Source organism: Thermobia domestica, chromosome 12 (genome assembly GCF_964235325.1).
Source record: "Thermobia domestica chromosome 12, izTheDome1.hap1.1, whole genome shotgun sequence".
NCBI lineage: Eukaryota > Metazoa > Arthropoda > Insecta > Zygentoma > Lepismatidae > Thermobia > Thermobia domestica.
The window spans coordinates 107,723,592-107,730,619 of NC_137465.1; positions in this window are offsets into that span (position 1 = coordinate 107,723,592).

A 7,028-nucleotide genomic window follows, 5' to 3' on the forward strand; every position below is an offset into this window, starting at 1 on the left:
TCTTCTTGAAATTCGTTCCCAGAAGGCTGTGAGATTTGTTCCAGATGAGAAAACATTCACAGAATTCAACATACTGGTCGGATTACATTCGTACATTGCATGCAGGAGTTTTGGCCACCAAGGTTTTATCTTCAGAGCCTTTAACATGATACTTAAAGAGGTACGTGTCATTTCTAGGTCATTTGTTAACCTCCTCTTAGACTTCTTTGGCCTAGATACAGAACTATAAGTCTTTCAGTGTTCCATTCATTTTGCACATTTCATGATCGTCCGCTTCGCGGTAGATCATACGCAGAACCTATAGCCTCGAATCTTGGTTCAGTTTTCGCATTGTTTGACATGATTGTGGTTCCACACTTTAAATCTTCTTCTGAAGTCTGTTGTCAACACATTTATATTTCTGCTGTGTTTCACCAAGCTTGTAGCTGTTTCTGTGTTACTTTGCGATTCATCTCAACACCTGCACTGCTTGGAACTTCACTCAGTAAACAATTCTTAGACAAAACAGGTACGAAAACATGGTTACCAGTGCCACTCACACTAAAACGCACAGTAGTGGTAGATCTAGTACAATAATAATCTTTTATTTCTTTAATTCCCTTACCTGTTTCGGGGAAAGCTACTTTGTACCCACGCTGAATAATTAGCATAATTTTATGTAATTTGATTAGCTTTTGAATTTTTGAACATATATTTGTCTTAACGAAGAACTTAAAAGTTTCAGGTCAATTTAATTTTCCTGGCTCAAACCTATCTACGAACTTGGAACATATCTTAAATAAAGGGCAATATAAATGTAGAAAACCAACGTATACTACTTTAGTTTTTAGATAATCTCTAGTTTCCTGACTATAAGAATGGAGCTGGCAGAACATTTTATTATTTTGGACTTATAATCAGACTGTGAGCTATTATCATTTTTAAACTCACAGTATACTTTTATGGAGTATTGGTTTGCAATATGAATGCAAGTATTCTTTTTATTTGTAACGTTCAATTTATGCGAACAAATACAAATAATAGTTGTAGAAACATCATTATTTAATAATACTTTTAATGGTTAGGTTGGACGGAACTTCATACTGCTTTGTATGATCATAATATTTAAAGTATCTTGAAGTAGCACTTCAAGGCCCCAAAAACACGAATTATCTTGTGAAAGTGAACATGATAAAATAAAATGAAAAGAACCCGAAAAGTTTTATGTGTCACGGTTATGCTGACAAGACTAAGGGAGACGGTGACCATGAGAATTGGATAACATGGTGGAATGATGAAAGTGGGAGGAGACGAGAGAACCCGAGAAAACCCACTCATACGATTTTTGGCCCATTAGAAAGCTCACTTGGTGCGAGCAAAAGGGCGCATGATGTTTGCTCAGTTGAACTGTGAATAAATAGAAACATCAAAGCATTAACCAATCCACTTTCTGATCATAGTTAAAAAGTAATTAATTTATTCTCTTTATTTGACATAACTTCACTGTATAAAAGAAATCTTCACAAAAGGTTGGGATGTTTCCAAAGCAGGGGAGCCAACAGGCAGGTTTTGGAGGTGCAGCTTGAGCCTATGAGATGTTTGAAGAGTCATCATTGTTCTTTTAAAATGGCACAATCAAACGTTAATCATATCATAAGAATATTTCTAAGAATACTGTGCCGCTGCTGTGCCATCAGTTGTAGCTCAGAATACGTAATGAATAAATGCAACCAAATGGGGATGGAACTGATGCACAACACGGTACTTAACTGTAAAATTGTGGTTGAATTTAATGAAATTCAAATGCTTCTAACTTCAAAATGACTAGTTGGGGAAAAGGTGAGAAAGAGAGAAAGGTTATGATTAAAAGATAAAGGATGAGCACTAGCCTGATAGATCCAACGAAGCTGGCGTCGTCCTTGTCATCTGGAACGATGAATGTTTTCCCCTGGAAGAACCTGGATAAGCTGGAGACAGTCAACATCTGGATCTCTATCCTGTTGATCTGCAAGGGGCGTCGATAATGCGTCTTTATGATGATGTCCTCCTACACCTTCATTCCACTAGTCTGCTGAAGCTTAGTGAGTCTGCAGTGATAAACCAACAGAATGGTACTCTTTTGAACTTGGAGTCGGTGGTCCTCCAATGGTGCGATCCGCCTCTCTCGTCGATCCTGCACCTATCCTGATCGTGTGTCGAATACCCTTTGTTGTCCTGTTCCTCTTGGTTTTGTGTCGCTGAAGAATGATGACTTTGGAGTTCAATGAATCGGGAAGTATCAGGCTGTGCTTGAAGGTATGCGGAAAGGCAATGAGGAAACTAGTCGTGTTTATTAACAAATATGCGTTTACAAAAACTGTCTGAGAATGTACAATCTTGATCAAAGTTTCCTTCCGATGAATTTTTAAAAGTTCATGATTCTGTCGTTGATAATGCAATTTAATAAAATAATACAAATTAGCGAATTAAATTCACAGTTACTTTTAATACACAGTCACTTCACACCCAATACACAGTTACTTCACAATACCAACTATTACTTAGCGTGAATAACATTTTAAAATAATTAAATTTTTTACAGAAAGGATGAATTCTCTTTTGACTATAAGGACAAAATTGTGGAGGAAGGTATAAACGGATATAGACTGATTCTGTTTAAAAATAGCGCCCTATATATTTGATATGCAAATTAATGTAGAAAATCATCATGTTTTAGAGGGATGCAACCTGTGTAAACATTTCGTAGTTAGTTTTTTTAAAAAGGAGAGAATAGAAAATTAGGGAGATACTTCACAAGCACTTGGAGGGAATGAGTACCGCTGACCCCAAAGATAGAGCCACTATTGGTTTAAAGAATTATTTCAATTTATTGGTTATTTTAATTTGTCCTTTCCAAATTTTAGAAACCATGAAAAATATTTCACATTTTCAGAGATTGCAACTCATCAATTTATGAAGTACATACAATGTATTTTCAATGTAATTTTTTGTATATAGTCACTTCTGACGAAAGGCCATTCTCTATGTTAAGTTTTGTAACAAAGTTTGCAAATGTGTGAACAATTTATCCAAATAGAGTTTAAATGGAGATGGAGATGGATGAGATGTTATACTCATATTTTCTTTATGGAGATGTTATACTCACTCGAGAAGACTTTTCGACGCAATGTAAATATCTTAATGTAAAGGGTACAGTCGCTCAAAAACGGAATAAAAGTTAACTACGTACGTACAAAGACATTTTAATATTTATCAGGTAAACATTAAAAGTCAACATTATAAGAATAGGACTGATCAATTATCGTACCTTAGGAGACGAAGACAAGAAATAAAATACAATGAAATATTTTTGCTTAGTGAGAGACATACATAATACACATTGTACGTTAAGTAGAACGGATGATATATGCAACTGTATGATAATAAAAATGCTTGTAGATTGCAAAATAGTAGTAGGTAAGAGAAAAATACGTAGTAAACCCACAGACTCAGTATAGTTAACTCCAAACTTACATGTCCTGCTATCAAAATGGAGAGCCTTTGTGTCACACGTAAAGCAGCTTTCATTTATCCAAAGTGTTCGTAAAGAATAGGGAAAATAGGACAGAGTAACTAAAATAACAGACAGCATCAAAAGTCTTCGGAAGTTTTATTTTATAACCTAATATAATGGCATAATCCTATTATTAAAAGGCTAACATCTAAGTGCATCACGCTTATTCTCGGTAATAAACAATACAATAATTTATGTCACTACCTACGTTATTGCTTGTCTGAATAACTCTAACTAGCGTCCAGACCATTTGCTGATTTAAAACTTTTGTAACAATTTAAAAGCAGTTTAAAAGCGGCATTTTTTTTAAAAAAAATAATTAATTTAAAATAGGACAAGGGCCATAACACCATATTCAGAGTTGGTTATTAATATGTATTTCTACACTAATATAATGTGAGAATTTAGTTGCAACTTAAGCTGTATTGTTTCAATTAAATAATTTCAAAATTGATAGAGGTCAGAGACGTTGGCCTTCGCTGGGCCTGGGTTAGGGTAGCCCTGCGGTAGAGGTCTGCATGGGCCGGAAGTTTTAGTCCGGGCCAGGCCCGGCCCATGAATTTACAATATGAGACCCGACCCGAGTCCGAAATATGTTTTAGCATTTAGGGCCGAGCCCGGTTCGAGCTTGTGTGATAATCAAATGAGCCCGAATTACAGAAACTTAATAATTAACACAAAATTGTAAGTTATTTACAGCAATTAGAGGTTTAATTTTGCAGTTGTGCTTTAAAAGTTCTCCAAAAAGAACGGTGCAATATATATTGTTGTACAGTATATTTACAAAGTTAGGCCCGAAAAGGAACGAGAAATATGGTTATACATATAAAAATTTACGGCCCGGGCCCAAAGTGATATATGGTTTGAAGGCCCGCGGGCTCGACCTGAGTCCGTGCAGACATCTACCCTGCGGAGCCCTTGGGCGGCTGCATAACACAACATCAAAAGTAAAAGTTTCTACGACAGAATATCACCCGTCAAAACAAGAACAAGCAAATACAGAACTATTCTCGATTTCAGCAGTGTCTTATTTCCAAATCGAAATACTGAAGAGATGTACTCAATGAAAGCACAGACACGGTGACTTTGTTGGGTTCTTATATCTTGTGCATAGTGTTCCTGGTTCGATCCCCACCCAAATAAGTTTGTGGTAGAATCATATCCCGTTTTCTCTAACATTCTAATTCCACCAATGTTTTTATCATTATTTACTTGCCTAAATCATCGTGTGCCTTAGCCTAACTGGCATAATCATTGGACGGTAAACTAAAAAAAAATCATTTCTTTTCATTTTCAATATAAACCATCTATCGTGTTAGTATTTACGTTTTTAACAACTTTTCTTAAATTTTTGCTTTTTATTTCCACGAGTTTGATAAATTTATTTTGAATATTTTTGTTTGAATGAAATGAAATGAAAATTTGTTTTACGTCCCACGGTTATGCCGGTTAGGCTAAAGGAGACGGTGATGATGACTAATGAATGAAATGGTGGAATGAAGAAAGTGGGAGGAAACGGGAGAACCCCGAGAAAACCCACGCACATGGTGTTTGTCCACCACAAAGTTCACTTGGCGGGGACTGGGATCGAACCCAGGACCCCAAGCACCAGAGGTGAACGCTCTACCACTGAGCCACCGCGGCCCCTATTTTTGTTTGAAGACAGTGATTATTAATCACCTTGTTCGTCATTTCGTAATTTGGTGTTGAGTTTCATTAAATCTATCAACTTACTCGATGAAATCGAAAACATTCTCTAAAAACGTCCTTCAAATTTTCTTTGTGATTCTTTAATGCTAAATTGTGTAAAAGTAGAAACTAAAAACTGACCAATATATTTTCTAAAACATATTTCCAGCGCTGTTGTTAGTCACGAATTTTGATCGGAGATACGTAGCCGATGGTTGTTCTACGTTTCATTTCTTCTTTGAGTTCAAATAGCTTTACTATGCACTCCATGTGACGCTTGCTGTTTTCACGGAACTTCTCTCATTCACTCACATGCTTCGACTCACGTATTCTCTCATTTGGACCGAAACATTTATTATTAAAGCTAAACAAACGACACGCAAAACAGTAAACAGAATTTGTAAATTCGGAATATATTAATCAGCACCCATCCTGCCTTTCAGAAAAAAATTCTTGTAGTAAAATTTACCATATTCCCATCAATCTTCATTTATAGAACAAAAATTATATTGTGAATAGAACAGGATCTTTAGCGACAATAGCCTTTCCTTCTCTATATCTTATCTGCAACGGTGATATTCTTGGAACAATTTATGTTTTAAGTTTTTGATGACATCATCATTGAGCGTTCATACTGTTAACAAAGAAAAAAATCACTGGCGATGATAAAGGCACTAAATCTGTAGAAACCAGTAAAGGGTTGGATCCTATCTCCTTCAGGTAAATCGTCAAGTTCAGAAACCGATTCCACTTCCAACTCGATTTTTGGTTTCTAAATGCCTTGTCTTAGGTCCATGAAGATACAATGCTTCAATTTATTTCTTCCGTTTCGTCCCTTACCCTTGGTCCTTCCTGATTCATATTTTGTACTAGTGTCACGATCAACATAGGGTATGTTATAAGATCATAGACACACAATATACACTTCAAATTTTCAAATAACAATGCAAAACTTAAAGCAATACATTTGAGTATACACCAATTAATAAGCAGATGCACAATACTTCTTCTATAAGGGCATTCACTCTGTAACTATAAAATGCAATATTGGTAACACACCATTTCCACTAGCCACCTATAGAGTAAACCAACAAGGTAGAGCAATATTTCGTGCAGCATGAAAGATACATTGAACGGTGCTTTTTCTCTCTTTCTCTTTCCTTTTGTAGCATTTTGTATTGAGTGATATATTTAAAATCTTAGTTTAATTATTCTGTATGTAAGATATACATTGGGTATATGATTTTTCAATGGCAAATTTCAAATGTAAGTGTACCTTACTATTTGTGCCCACATTACTATTTAAAGAATGCCTTCTAAATAGAAAAAGCCAATGGAGGTCTCAAAACCAGAGAAAAGAGAGAATTTATACGAGGAGGTGACCAGTGGCAGATATAGGTATCAGGCGGTTCTAGGCAATTTATGGTCGGATACTCTTTCCTCACAACTACTCAACTGACTGAGCGTGTTCACTTACCCGTCAGCTGCAGTGAACGTTGAGCCAGTATGGATGACATTACTCAACGCTTTCTGACCAGGGTTGAATGACGTCGTTTTGACAAATTTAGTTTGTTATTTTAGAGTAATATTGAATTAATTCTAAATAAAACTTAAAACGTTACAATAATAATTTATTTTAAAAAAGAATTGTTCAAAATGTTGATTTTTTCTTTGCGGCCCCTCTGAGTTCTGCAGTTTGTATTGTTTGCCTAGTTGGAAATCCCAGTGATGACTTTGCGGGTGGTGCATTGGGGAATTTTTGTCCCATAGCCACGAAATTCTTCCTGGATATCCTATTGTGCTGAAC